Here is a 15,266-nt window from a genome sequence, read left to right as displayed (position 1 = left end):
AAAGACAAGTCAACATCATAGCAAAAGAATTTTTGATGTAGGCAAATGGGTATTTTTATGGCTACAGCCATCCAAACAAATGTCTCTCAAAAAGATAAGAAGGATAAGAAATCATCACCAAAGTACTATGGTTCTTACAAGTTGTTGCAAAATATTGGCACTATGGAATACAAATTAGATCTTACTGAATCTTCCCCAGTGCACCAATTCTCCATGTTTCATACTTAAAGAAGGTTATATGTGACAAGCTCCCATTTCAAACAATATTGTCAGAAATTGACGAGGAAGGAAAAATAATATTGGAACCTGAAGTAGTCACAGAATCAAGAACCTGCCAGATATGAAATCGATTAATTTCAGATTATCTCATCAAGTGGAAGAACTTACCTGCTGGATATTCCACATGGGAGGATGATAATTTTATAGAGAAGCATCTAAAACTACTCAAGCGTTGATGACAACACTTTTTTTGGAGGAGAGGGGTATGTTAGGTCCCTATATTACTAGTGCTAACCCTTATTGTTATTATTGAAACCCTCTTATTTTTATTGTTATGTCCATGTAGTCCCCATATTGTTATTATTATGCCCCATAGAAGCCCACTATTATTATTGTTGTGCCCATACATTACTATTGTTATGTTGGCTCCGATTATATTGTGATCCCTTAGAATCCTATATATAGAAAGGAGTTTTTGTCATTTGAATCATCCAAGAATTGTTCATTTGTGTAATGTAAAGGAGGTTTCCCCCTCAAAGAAGCTTATTTTGAACTTGTTGATCTATCTCTTATTCTATTTTGTGAGCTGGTTTCATAACACACTCTGTTCTAGACTCTTTAACACATGAAACACTACTCACATCCCCACTTTTCTTAATGGAAATCACTTGTTTTGATCCTCTACTGCACTCTGCACAATGTTGCCCCTGATGCCTATTTTCACACTACCCAAGTGTAGCTTTGTATGGCTCCTCCATACTATTGTTGTGTCTTCTACTTGAGTTGTGTCGCTACATTAAACATGAGGATGGGCTCCTAAGCGCTTCACGAACTCTCTATGTGATCCTCCATGTTGAGAAATTTAATCTCAGCCCACCTGTACCCTTCAATTAGACTCCCCATGCTTATTGATGCCTTCATAGAGCTTGAATATACATCAGAATGGCTTCTATGTTCCTCATTTAATTCATTAAGACTTGTATGAGAGATAAGAGATGGATTTCTTCCAACATGAAGACTAGCCCAGTAGTTCTTCCTTGAGAATCATGGTCCTCGTTTCCTTGACCAAGCGATTTTTGCAGTTTCCATTAACTCCATCAACCAACTTCTCTACACACATTTACTCAGCATTTTTTCACCCATTCCTCTTTTAATACTTTGTAAAAAAATATCGAATCTATAACACATCGTAACCTATATAAAAAGAACATTATGAAATCACACCATTCTGATGCCTTTAGTCACTTAGTGCTTAGCTCCCTTATCATTTTCTTTCTCATATGACTATTAACTGAGACCACTGGCTTAGTGCTTAGGTATTAGGACTTGTATGCTCCTGTCAGAGGACTATCCCACTCTGTATAGCTCTCACCATTTGTTCTTTTGGGTTTCCTTGACCAAGTGCTAATACATTGGAGCTCCTACATATCATAACTTTCTCATAATTCAATTGGAGAGGTCCCCAAAATTTTGACCTTTGAAATGTTCTTTCCACACTTCTTTTAAACACTCAGATGCTAAGGTATGATTTATGCCATTAGTCCTTTGGATCCAAATAACCAAGTGCTAAACATCATCGAAGCTCCTTGTTTCGTAAATTATCTCCAAATTACAATTATGGAGGAGTTATGAAAATCCAACCTTTGAAATACATTCTACGTCACATCATATAATGCTTAGGTGCTTAGGCATTCTTTGTGCCCTTGGTCCTTTGAATCTTCCATGACATATGCCGGACAACGTCTAAGCCCCTTTATTAGATCAATATTTTTTTATAATGAAATTAGACATGAGTTATGAAAACTCTAACCTACAATATGTCGACCTCTAAGATGATGTCATGCTATCATCATCACTCTATGTCTCGCCTCCTTAGTGGTGACACTTGTCACCCAGATTTTCCCCACTAGGCCACCAAAAATGAAACATCTGACTACCAAGTTTCCACCATATAGTCACATCATGTTAACGTCGTCTACCCCATTAGCTCTTGAGGGACCAATCAGCTGCTACCATGTGTCTATTAGAGGAGAGAGAAAGGGTCTTCTTGGTCCTTGGTTTTTCACTGAATTATTTTGTAATTCCTCTCCTTAGAAAATGTCGATGCTTCCAAGAAAATGAAATTTATAAGGCCTTACGAGGTTCCGATATGTCGTTATTTTTCATCTACACTGACCTTTGATATTGTGACTTGCTATGATATCTCAGGTTCTATAATCTCTAGGCTCTCGAGATTCCAAACCTGCAAAACCGGGCTCTGATATTTAGCTACTCCTTTTAGGTTTCTTTTAAATAGACTATTTAGGTCCTGATGACTCCCTGCTTTTGATATTTGGCCTTCCAAATTTCAGCTCCCGATATTTGACCCACTTCAAAGGAATTCAATATCCTTTGCTTCGGCTATTAATAAATTTTGATCTCGATGGCCATTTATAGACGTCCACATACCGTTGGAAAGATCTTTTATAGCAATTTCAAGTGGAAAAGGTCCAATGTAGGCTTTGAGTCCATATGTTACCTAAAACATGGTTTCAAAACTCTTTTCCTCAATGCTATTCTGGTTGACATCAATGCCCACATACCAAATTCCACAAGCTATCGAGACAATGCCAACTATCCAACAATCTCCCCCTTTTGCATTGATGGGTATGACATAAGCTCCCCCTGAAACTAGGCATGGTCTTCTTCATTTATCTTCTTCTCCCACTTTCACATCAATGGAAAAGGATCCCCTTAAATAGTCCCCCCTGAACCATTACAACCTACTCTTCAATTTACCCCATATTCTGAGTAGCTTCCAGTACACACTATATTTGCGTTATTTGGGATGAGGAGACACAACCTTTATTTGCTACTTGAGGTATTCAAAGGGTTCTATTTCCATTGGTTTAGTGCATATATCTACATGTTTTTATTTAATGTCCTCATATTCAAGCCTAACAACATTGGCTACAACTTGTTCTCTTAAGAAATGGAACTTGATAGGGATGTGATTGGCCTTTGAATGCATGATGGGATTCTTAGAGATACTGATGACAGTTTTATTATCACACATGATTGGAATAGGATCAGATAACTCTACTTTAATATCCTCCAAGGCCCACTTCATCCATAGAATTTTTGAGAAAGAAGTGGCAACTGCAATAAACTCTCCTTCAGTAGTTGATAAAGAAATGGAGGCTTGTTTCTTGCTTACCCCTGACACTAAGCACTTTCCCAAAAAAATGTTGCACCTAAGGTTCTCTTCCTGTCATCAATACTTCCTGTCCAATCAAAATTAGTGTAGGCCTTCAACTTAGATTCTCTGATTTTAGCATACCACATTGCATAATCCACTATCCCTTGAAGATATTTGAAAATCCTTTTGAAGTGATGACATGACTTTCATGAGGGAAAGCTTGAAATATGTCCACAAAACCCGCCACTTGCATGATATCTGGCTACAAACCTGTGAGATACAACAATATTCCTATCATGGATTTGTATCCAATCTGATTTACTAGCCATGTCTCATATTCCTTGCACAATTTGCAGCCTGTAACCATATGTGTGCTAATTGTCTTTCAATCTTGCATCCCAAACTTCTTCAGACTTTCTCATCGGTACATGGATTGGGAGATCAACACTCCATTTTAAGACTGATAAATTTGCAATCCCAAGAGGAAATTCAACTCTCTAATCATGGACATCTCGAACTCTATCTGCATAGATTTTGTGAATTGATGTCCCAACTGTTCCATGTCATTTCCAAAGATTATGTCATCCACATATACTACTACAATTAGTAGATGATCACTGTCAAAATTTATGTATAAATTGTTGTCCATAATACCTTTCTTAAAGCCATATTACTGAAGGTATTGATCCATTCTTCTGTACCAAGCTCTTGGTGACTGTTTGAGTCCATATAAGGCCCTTTTCAGTGTGCACACAAACTCTTTATCTTCAATGAGCATAAATCCTTTTGGTTGCTCAATATAAACCTATTCTTTTGTATCTCCATTGAGAAAGGAAAACTTCACATCCATTTGGTATACCTTGATATTTTTATGACTAGCAAAGGTAAGAAACATTATGATAGCTTCCAGTCTCATTATTGCTACAAATGTTTCCTTGAAATCTACCGCTTCTATCTGGGAATACCCTTTCCAGACCAATTGATCCTTGTTCCTAATTACTTGAACCTACTCATTTAGGTTATTTTTTAAAATCCATTTGGTTCCAATGAAATTTTTCTCTTTGGATCTTGGAACAAGCTCCCAAGTGTCATTCTTTCCAATTTGGTCAAGTTATTCATTCATAGCTCTCAACCAGAATTTGTCCTCACTTTCCTGGCTGATATTTTTAGGCTCAATCTGAGACCACAAAGCAATATTTTTACAACTTGAACTTCCAACAATTTTCCTCCTGGTCCGAACACCATGTATTTGATCTCCAATAATTTGACTCTCAGGATGTTCCTTCAATACATACCTAGAAGGTGTTTTGTGCCTTGGAGTTATGCTCGTTTCCTTGCCTTCATTATCAGAATATGTTTCTTCTTGATCCGAGGGCCTCATGCCTAAATTTTCTTCTCCATCTGAGTTCATATTTCCTTTGGAGGACTCAAGTTGCGAAGCTATTTCATATACTATTACATAAATGCAATCCTCAATCATATTTGTCTATTTTTTGTAACAATTGTATCCTTTATGTCGAGCAGAGTAACCATGTAACATACCCTCATCAACGTCTGAGTCAAACTTTCCTGGATTTTTATCATTCCTTTTGATAAAATAGTTTCTCCCAAACACCTTAAAGTGTTTAACTGATGCAGGTCTTCCCTTCGATAAGTCATAGGGAGGTTTTATCACTATTAGGCCTAATTTGAGTTCAGTTTGATAGGTACACTACTCCTTATGCTACTTCTCCCTATAATATGTGGGATACATCACCTTAATCCAACATATCACTGGCCATTTCCTAGATTGGTTTGTTCTTTGTCTCAACTACTCCATTTTTTTCGAGAGTTCTAGCCACTGAATATTGCCTCCTAATGCCATGCTCTGCAAAGAATTATTCAAACTCTCTTGAAGTGTATTATGCTCTATCTGATCTTAAGCATTTGATCTTTAAGTCTTTCTCATTTTCTACTTGAGCTTTACATTTTTTTAATGCTTAAATTATTTTGTTTTTTCTTTTAAGAGCATGATCCAAGTGGCCTTGTTAAAATCATCAATGAGAAACATAAAATACATTTCTCCTTTTTGGGTTTTTTTCTCTATTTGGGCCGTAGATATCTATGTGAATTAGCTCTAGTGGTCTAGATGAAGAGAACTCTTTTGAATTGAAATGAGTCCTAATTTTCTTACCAAATTGACATGACTTGCAGATTGAATTTTAGGCCTTGACACTCTTGGAAAAACTCTCACCGCTCCCAGCTTGCTAACTCTAATCACACTGTCGAAATTCATATGACGAAGTCTCCTCTGCCACAATTGTGCTTCATTTGTTTTTCTTAAATAAGAGTTTACTCTAGAGTGATCTAACACATATACATTTTTTTGAGTTTTGTCTGTTTTTCCCACTAGCTTTCCATCTTTCTAATTTTGGATCTCACAGTCCTTGGATAGAAAGATCACATCATATCCATTATCACACATTTCTCTTACACTAAGAAAGTTGTGCTTGAGAGCTTCCATGTACAACACATTTTGAGATTTCGTATTTTGATCCAGACTGACTACACCTTTAACCTTAATTATTTATAGGGAATTGTGGTTTAAAGTGACATTGTTCCCTTTATCTTTTTCTTTTAGCGACAAAAATTTGCTCTTATCACCAATCATATGCTTTTAACAACCACTATCCACATACCATCTTATCTCTTGTTTATGTGTAGATAAAGAAAGTCCACATTGCATGCTCTTTTCATTTTTTTGTTTCCAATTCACCTTATCCTTTTGAAAAGCTAACCGTCGCATATTTGGGACTTAAATAGGTTCTCAAACCTACTTCTGCACTCACTTTCCTTGTGCCCACGATTATTACATTTGAAACACTCAACATCACTTAACATGGGAGAGAAGGCATTTTGATCTCTGAGAGGATAGTTTTGATATCTAAAATTATGATACTTATTATATCTAGTATTTTCATCTCTTTCAACTTTGATCCTTCTATAATCAACAACCTCATGTCCAAATATGTGACACTTATAACAATAACCATAAAATAAATAAGTGTACCTATTTTTGGGAGGTTTATGAGTTTGTACATGTAGGTACCTCTGTTATCTGACTGATTGATTCATTCCCCATTGTTGTGGATCCTTGGGGTGGATGGAGTCATTATTCTAGTGATGATATTCTCTTTTCCTTGCTTCCCTTTTGTCTTCATTGATTCTTTCTTGAAGCTTCTTTACATAGCTTTATGGTTCCTCAAACCCTACGGACCTAAAGTTTATATTTCCCATAGAATATTCATGTGTTCTTGAGTATCCCAGACCTTTGACTGTTTAGAATCTGATCTAGCTTTCTTTGCCTTCTACAAAACTTCCATTTAAACCTTTGTCGATCTCTACTTTCTCAAGATTTTTTCTAAGGGATATGACATATGCCTCGATAATCTAATAGTTTTGTTCCCATTCATGGATCCAATCACCAAGAACTTCTTCCTTTCACTTAGCTTCCTCTAATTTGACTTTCAAGGTCATAATTTCATCTTTCCTTGATTTTGTGATTATTTCCTTGCACACCTTGAAAAACTCTTGTTTTAAACGCTTGTTCTCTTCTTCTAGTCTCTCACATGTTCCCTGTTTTTCTTCTAGTAGAAGGTCTAAGCTATATTTTTTTTATGTGTTATTCAAATTTTTATTTTTGATAATCAAACTCTTCATTGTTTGAGTTGTACATACCTTCTTTAGCATGTTGTAATTATTCTTTTAGCTGCCTATTCTTTTTCCTGACCTTCTTTCACTCATCAAGAGCACTACCGAGTTCCCCTTCAAAGTACATTATTCCTACTTCTTATTCTTCCTATTTAGAATCATTAATATTTTGTTTCTTGGAGTTTTCTCCAAATTCCATAAGTACTTATTTGAATCATCTTCTGAAGAGTTTTCACTATTTGACTCTACTGCGGAACTATCCTCATTGGAGTAGGGCCCCTTTTTCTTATAGAACTTCTTCTTCTGATGTTTCTGAGATTTATTTCTAAATTTATGATCATCTTCCTTTTCAGTCCTTTCTTTGTAATGGAACTTGGACGAGAAATGTCTAACTCTCCCATAATCGAAGCCTTTAAAGGGAAAATCCCCTTTATATTTTCCTAAGTGTTGCTTCAATTTCCTGGAAAATTGAGCCAACTCCTAATTAGATTCACAACTGGAGAAATCATGATGATATTTTTTCCTGTTGGCCTTCTTGGACACTTTGAACACTCCCTCCTTGGGTTTATACTTCTCTCTTCGAACTCTCATCTCATAGGTCATGACAGTACCAAGGATCTGGTCCATATTGATATCCTTTAAATTAGCCATTTCTTCAATAGCTGATACATTGGCATTAAATCTCATCGGTAGGGATCTTAAGACTTTTTGAAAAATAATATCATCCTTGACCTCTTCACCAAGTCCTCTAATCATGTTGGTTACTTCATCAACTCTGAGGAAGTATTCTGCTATGATTTCTTCTTCACTCATTTTTAAAATTTCAAACCTCATTCCCAAGGTTTGAATTTTAGCCTTCTTGACTTTGTCATCTCCTTCATGATTCTGATTGAGCTTCACCCACACTTACTTGGCAGAATTACAGGGTATAACCTTTATGAGTTCAGATTGACTAATGCCAAAGAGAATGGCATTCTTGGGTTTAGAATTATTTCCATTCAACTTTTTACCATCTACATCAGTGGGAGGGACATCATAATATACTAATACAAAGCTCCAAACGTCTACTCCTAGAGACATAACATAATATTCCATCCTAACTTTCCACAAGGTGTAGTTTTTATCATCAAAGAATCATATCTTGCTTGAGTAAGCATCTTGAATCTCTTGCCTAGACATAATTTCTTATGGATATACCTTCCATTGGTTATAGTGCTCCTGAAGGAACTTGGATTTGATACCAACTATTGGAATAAAGAATTACTGAGGGTTGTGGTGAATCAATAATAGTGAGGTTCATAATTTTTTTTATGAATATGTCTTTAGATATTTCCTCTATTGTCTGTTACTTATCAGATAATTAATACATAATAAAAATGAAAAATAAGATAAGACATTCACGTGTACATATAATTCATCACATGAGCAACATACACATATTGACACTGGTATTTTTACGTGGAAACACAAAGGGAGAAAACCACCAATATGTTCATTTTATGATGTAACTTAAGCACCTACTTAATTACATCAGTTTGTTTTTGAGCACCCACTCATAAGAGGAAGAGACTCCCTTAGAATAGAAAGCACCTACCGCTTATGAATGCAGGCCACCACTAGATCTAGCCATTGTTCTACCTTCCATACAATTTTCAAACTAAAAACATAGGAAAATACCAATACAGAAGAATACCAATCTGGTTTCATGTATAATCAACTTATTATGTTGGTCCTCTATTGTTCCATAAGATCTCTCCGCCTCACACATGAACACCCTATCCTATACACTCTACCTTCTATTCCATAGGCTCTTTTCAACACTCTACTTCATTTAAACACTTACGTTAGTTACTTAGCTCTCATACACTCACCTATACATTGTTCAACACATGCAACACTACTCACTTCCCCCCCTTTAGTCAATGGAAATTAATTGTTTTGATCCTCTGCTGCTCTACGCACAATGTTGCCTCTGCATATTATTTGCACATTGCCTGAGTGTACTTATGTATGTCTCCTCCATACTGTTGTTGTGTCTTCTTCTTGAATTTTGTCGCTTCATTAAACATGAGGATGGGCTCTTGAGCACTTCACCAACTCTCTGTGTGATCCTCTATGCTAAGAATTTAATCTCATTCCACATGCACCCTCCATTGAGACTCCCCATGCTTATTCATAGCTTCTTTGAGCTTGGATATACTTTAGAATGGATTCTCTATTCACCATTTAACTCTTTAAGAGGTGCACAAGAGATAAGACATGGCTTTCTTCCAACATCAAGGCCATCCAAACGGTTCTTCCATAAGAATCATTGTCCTCGTTGCCTTGAACAAGTGATTTCTACGATTGCCATTCACTCCATCAACCAACTTATCTGAACACATTTACTCAGTAGATGTCAACCCATTCATCCATTAATACTTTGTACAATAGTATCAGATCTATAACACATCATAACTTATATAGAAATAACGTTACAAAATCACACCATTCTGATGCCTTTAGGACCTTAGTGCTTAGCCCCCTTATAGCTTTCTTTTTCATATGACCACTGCCTGAGACTGCTGGCTTAGTGATTAGGTGCTAGGACTCGTATGCTCTTGTCAAGGGAATATCTACATATGTATAGCTCGCACCCTTAGTTATTTTTGGTTTCCTTTACCAAGCACCAACACATCGGAGCTCCTGTATATTAGAACTTTCACATAATTCAATTAGAGAGGTCCCCGAAATTTTAATCTTTGAAATGTACTTTCCACGCTCCTTTTCAAAAATCAAGTTCTAAGGTATGCTTTATGCTATTGGTTCTTTGGATCTAGATGACCAAGTGCTAAACATAATTAAAGCTCCCTATTTCATAACTTCTCTCCAAGTTACAATTATGTAGGAGTTCTGAAATTATAACCTTTGAAATACTTTCTACATGGAATCACATAACACTTACGTGCTTAGGCCTTCTTTTCACCCATGGTCCTTTGGATATCCCATGACCATGTGCCAGACCACATAAGAGCCCCTTTATCGGATTAGAAATTTTCTATAAAGTAATTAGACATGAGTTACGAAAACTCCAACCTCCGATATGCTTACCTCCAAGATGATGTCATGTTGTCGCCATCACTGCACGTGGCACCTCCTTTTCGGTGACACCTGTCACCCAGATTTTCCCCATTAGGCCACTTGAAATTATGAATCTAACAACCACTTGTCCATTGTGTAGTCACATCATGCTGACATCACTTGCCTCATCAACTCCTGAGGCACTAATCAGCTATTGTCACATGTCTATTAGAGGAGAGAGAAAGGGTATTCTTGGTCCTTGATTTTTCACTCAATTCCTTTGTAATTCCTCTCCTTTAGAAACCTCAGCGCTTCCAAGGAAATGAAATTCATAAGGACTTACGAGGTTCTGAGTTTCTAATATGCCTTTTGGTGTCATCTACTTTGACTTTTAATATTGTGACTTGCTTCGATATCTCACGTTCTAAAATCTCTTGGCTCCCGAGATTCCAAACCTCCAAAAATCAGCTCCGATATTTGGCTACTCCTTTCGGGTTCCTTTTAAATTGACTATCGAGGTTCTGATGGCTCCCTGCTTCAGATATTCGGCTTTTCGAAATTCAACTCCCCATATTTGACCTACTCCAAAGGACTCCAAGCTCTTTATCTTTGGCTATTAATAAATTTTGATCCCGATGACCATTTTTGGACTTCCACATACTATTGGAAATATCTTTCAGAGAAATTTCAAGTGAAAAATGTCTAATGTATCCTTTGAGCCCATCTAATACCTAAAACATGGTTGCACATCTCTCTAGCTCAATGCTAGTCTAGCTGACATCAATACCAACATACCAAATGCCACAAGCCATCCGGACAATGCCAACTACCAACATATTATTCTCCTTAGGAACTTGATAATATACATGAAGGAAGGGCTTTGATATATGTCTACCTATGTTTACTCTCAAAAAACAAATTGTACTCTAGATTACATACATGAGCTAGGAATACATATAGCTTATAGGAAGACATATCCATAACTTTGTATTACCCTCAGATCTGGGTGATGGATGTCAAATCAAGCGCATTAACTAACTTCATGTATATCCTCCCCAACTTTCACTTAGTAGGCCTTTTGTGGCGCCATGGGATCATCTTCTAATGAACTTTAGGAATAGGAAATTAATGTGGTTAAAAACCCACCATCTCATTGATTTTATGGTGGAATACAAGATAGTACACTCATCTTACTACTTAACAAGAGGACCTCCATCTTATATTGAAATTCCCCTTAAACACACATAATTCACTATTGTAGCAATTTTTTATTAAGTTCTAGAGTAGACGACAATTTGAAATTTGGTTATGGAGTTGGGAGCTAAGCTATATAGTGGAAATTATGGTGACAAGTTTGAACGCCAATTCAAGAACAACCATGGTGTGAGCAGGTTCGCCCATGTAGAGGAGGTCATGGTAGGGGAAGACCTTCCCTCCAACCAAGGCATGGGAAGGGAGATGACCATTAATATTGCACCATACCCCACTATTTCCATCAAATGGTTGTAGACACGGAGGCATGGGAATTCAGAATAACAAGAAATAATATTTGGGCTTTGAGAAACTTTCTTGGTTGTCACTTCAGAGACTAGGAGGATGTGAATGTTCTATTGGAAGGAAATGTCTTGGACATGGCATTCAACCTGCACCACACCAAGGAATCCTACCAATTCATTGCTAGGATTCTAGGAATGCAATTTCAAGGCTCAATGTCAACCTCAATAAACATAATTGTAGATTTTCCCTAGCTCTATCCATCCTAGACAACAATGCCGCATGATTGGAAATGCAATCCCTCGTTGAAGCATCATAAGAACCGCAATGATCCCAAGAGATATCAATATGGAATGGGTCCCTCCAACAATAAAAGTGGTAACCATAATAATCTAGGGGTCTCATCTCTTCGTCAATTCTCAGTGTAGAAACCCTGTTCGAGCCAACTGACTCAAATGGCGCACCCTCATCATAATGACGTTGATTACTATAAACCCTATCCCATGGTCAAGAAAGTCCCTCCTAGATGCTAATTGGGACTCACATGGATTCCAAGGTATCCCTCCTCATGACCATGATGCTCCTATGCTTCTGCTTCTTTCCTCTTTAGGTTCATGTTTCCTTTTTTAACCTTTCTCTAGTTTCCCTCTGTAATGTGGTTTAATGATTTTATAATGTGGTTTTTCATTCTTCAGAAGGACCTCTATTTTCTTGTTAATGGGAAGAGTCATCCTCCTACTTCTATCTTTTTCTTTGGTTTTCAAACTCTAGAACATGATCATGGCTAGATTTTGTAGAGAGAGAGAGTTCTAATGAATGTAATTTTTGTCCATTTATAATATAAATATTTTACTTTAAAAAAGAGGTAAATATAAGGTATTATGTCAAGACACTCTTCTATGTGAAACTTTTTATACACCTCCACTCATCATGGAAAATGGTTTTGAGCATTTGTGATGGCTTCAATGTCTTGGAAAATAGGTCGGAGTTGTTCCACCTTAGGATGAGGGTCTAGATATCTAAAATTTATTCTTTTGAATATATTTATACAATAATAGATGTTTATTTCAAAGGATTAATTTGTTTTATAGGTTTCTTTCCCTTGGGGAATTCCATTGTGTTTTGGTAAGATCGCCACCTAAAGACATTTTCTATAGAACGAGAGTAATGAAAATTATACTTCAAATCATTACAGTGTTTTATTATTACAACATCATATTTATTAATGCATTCAATTCATACCTAGATATGAAATTCACAACAGAAAATTAAAACAAGAAATAAATGAGTTGTAGAAAGTATGTGCTTTCATTTACAAAGAGTAGTTACGATTCCCAACTTCTTTAATCCATTACAAAAACATAATTCATTTAAATTACTAAAACATATTTGAAATGTTAAATTGTTAACAACCATATGCAAAGAAAATGAGAAAAATTATATGCAACAAAAGAAGCTTAATTATCTTGTGCAATGTGTATATAGAAAACATCAAACTGATTTAAGTTTCACATTAGCAATTAGTTTACACTTTGTCGTATAGTTGAAGTTTCAGGATATAGAATTGTGCATTAACAACATTTTAATGGAATATAGTAATGAAACTAGAACCTTTTCTCTATTTGAAATCTCTGACTTCTCACTTTGTTACACTTAAATCAACAAGTGGTAACTTTTTCAAGTTCTAGTTTCGTGTCATCTATGTTGGAAAATGTAACTAGGTTCGATCTTCACAATGATATTTATACTTATGTCATTGTATATTCTATTTAAAATAGAAAATAATAAAAATAATAATTTATTTTTCAAGCATGGCTTTCATGCTCAAGTAAAATTATTATTTTATTGAAATATTTTTTTCATGTTCATTATTGTTTGTACTAGTCAAAGTGAAAGGCTTATTTACAACTTGGAAAAACAATTTTAAAATATGTAATTTGGGTCAAAATTCCATTTAGATGTGAAGTCGACATAGCCTATTAATTCAGCCCTGCCCCAATTTACATGTCTATTTGAACCCCTCTAGACAATATAAATAAAGGACGAATTGAGCTCATTTAGGCACACACAATTCGAATGATCTGATCTGAAATTTTGTAGAAAGAAGGAAGACCACAGTATGGAATGGGCAAGAAAAAGGAGGGTTTGGATTTGTTGAATTTCTTCCTTGGCATGACTCTTCTTGAAGATTTATTTATGTTGTTGTACATGTTACTAGTCTCTTGTTGTTGATTAGTTCATTATGCAGAAGGAGGGTTAGACTTGGCATTTAGAGGGTTGGAATCTTTTTGTTTTCATGGGTCTTGGTCATTTCACTTTGATCTAATTCTATAAGAAGATAATTTTTTGGGTTTTACCCTTCGAGGGGTTTTGCCTTGTCTCGGAGCCTACATCTTTTTGTTCTTTTGTCTTATGTGATATTCATGTTCATATTATGGTAATTTCTTGATGAACGAAGAAAAACATAATAATAAAATTCCAACAAAATTCACAAGTAATTATCACCTAAAGAGAAATCAATTCTAATTCATAGACCTCTTGATTTCTTAACATGGTATCTAAGCTAAGGCTTGAACAAGGAGGTATGAAGATCACTTTGTTGGCATTTGGATGACGAGCTCATCTGTTCTTTTTGCAATAATCATGTATGTTCCCGGGCTTACATTACAGGCTCATATTACTGTGATAGGCTCGATTCATAAAACCTATGGCTCACATTCCCATCTCTGGATTGCACTATTTATGTGGCTCTATAATCTGCATAGATAATACTGCGCTAATCTAAGGATGTTTTGTAATAGCACACATTGAAGATCACATTCCCTTAGGAACCCTCGCATATCTCCAAGACTCTTATAAGTTACAGTGGCCTGTCCTATCTATGTTTCAGATTTAAATTGTGGCTCTTTAGCTCGTATTTCTCAGATTGTGGCCCTTTACATAACTCAAAATATCGCTTTGGATTTACTCTATAAACTCGCTTTTATTTTCACTATATTTTGTCGCCCAATATTCTTTAATTTTTTACTATATTTTGTCGCACAATATTCTTTAAGACATGTATATAATTTTAAGGCTTGAAAATTTAATAGTAGCTCATCCTTTGAGGTTTGCAATTACAATGTGGTTTGATTTGAATTAGCTGAGGATCGTATTTGATATTCTATGATATCTATGGCTCTTTTCTTCTAAATTGCAGCAATGACTCATGCGTCTTATGGCTCACAACAATAGATCATATCTCTTGTGGCTTTGGTTCTCCATGACATCTATGGCACCAATCTCAATAATAGTGGCAACATATCTAAAAGCCTCTCTATAAATAGTGAAATCATGATTTTTATTGAATTGGCATCGTTTTATTGTGACCTAAATAAAGTTACAATATGAATTTATCAGTATGCTTTGTAGCTCGTAGTGGTTCAATCTTCTTCTTTGTGACTCGCAACATTCTAAGACTTGTGGCTCTACTCTATATGCCCATGCATAATGGCTCTATGGATTCTCTGAGAGTCTCACATTTCTGCTCGATTGGCTCATTAACTAAATAATGGCTCGTTGGTTCGTTTGGTTTGAATAAATAGACTCGAAACTCTTTGAGTAGCTCGCATTCATCCTACAGTGG

Source organism: Pinus tabuliformis, chromosome 2_2 (assembly GCF_031772625.1).
Source record: "Pinus tabuliformis cultivar Carrire ecotype Pingquan chromosome 2_2, CPIR1, whole genome shotgun sequence".
NCBI lineage: Eukaryota > Viridiplantae > Streptophyta > Pinopsida > Pinales > Pinaceae > Pinus > Pinus tabuliformis.
Note: the sequence above shows the minus strand (reverse complement) of the source record.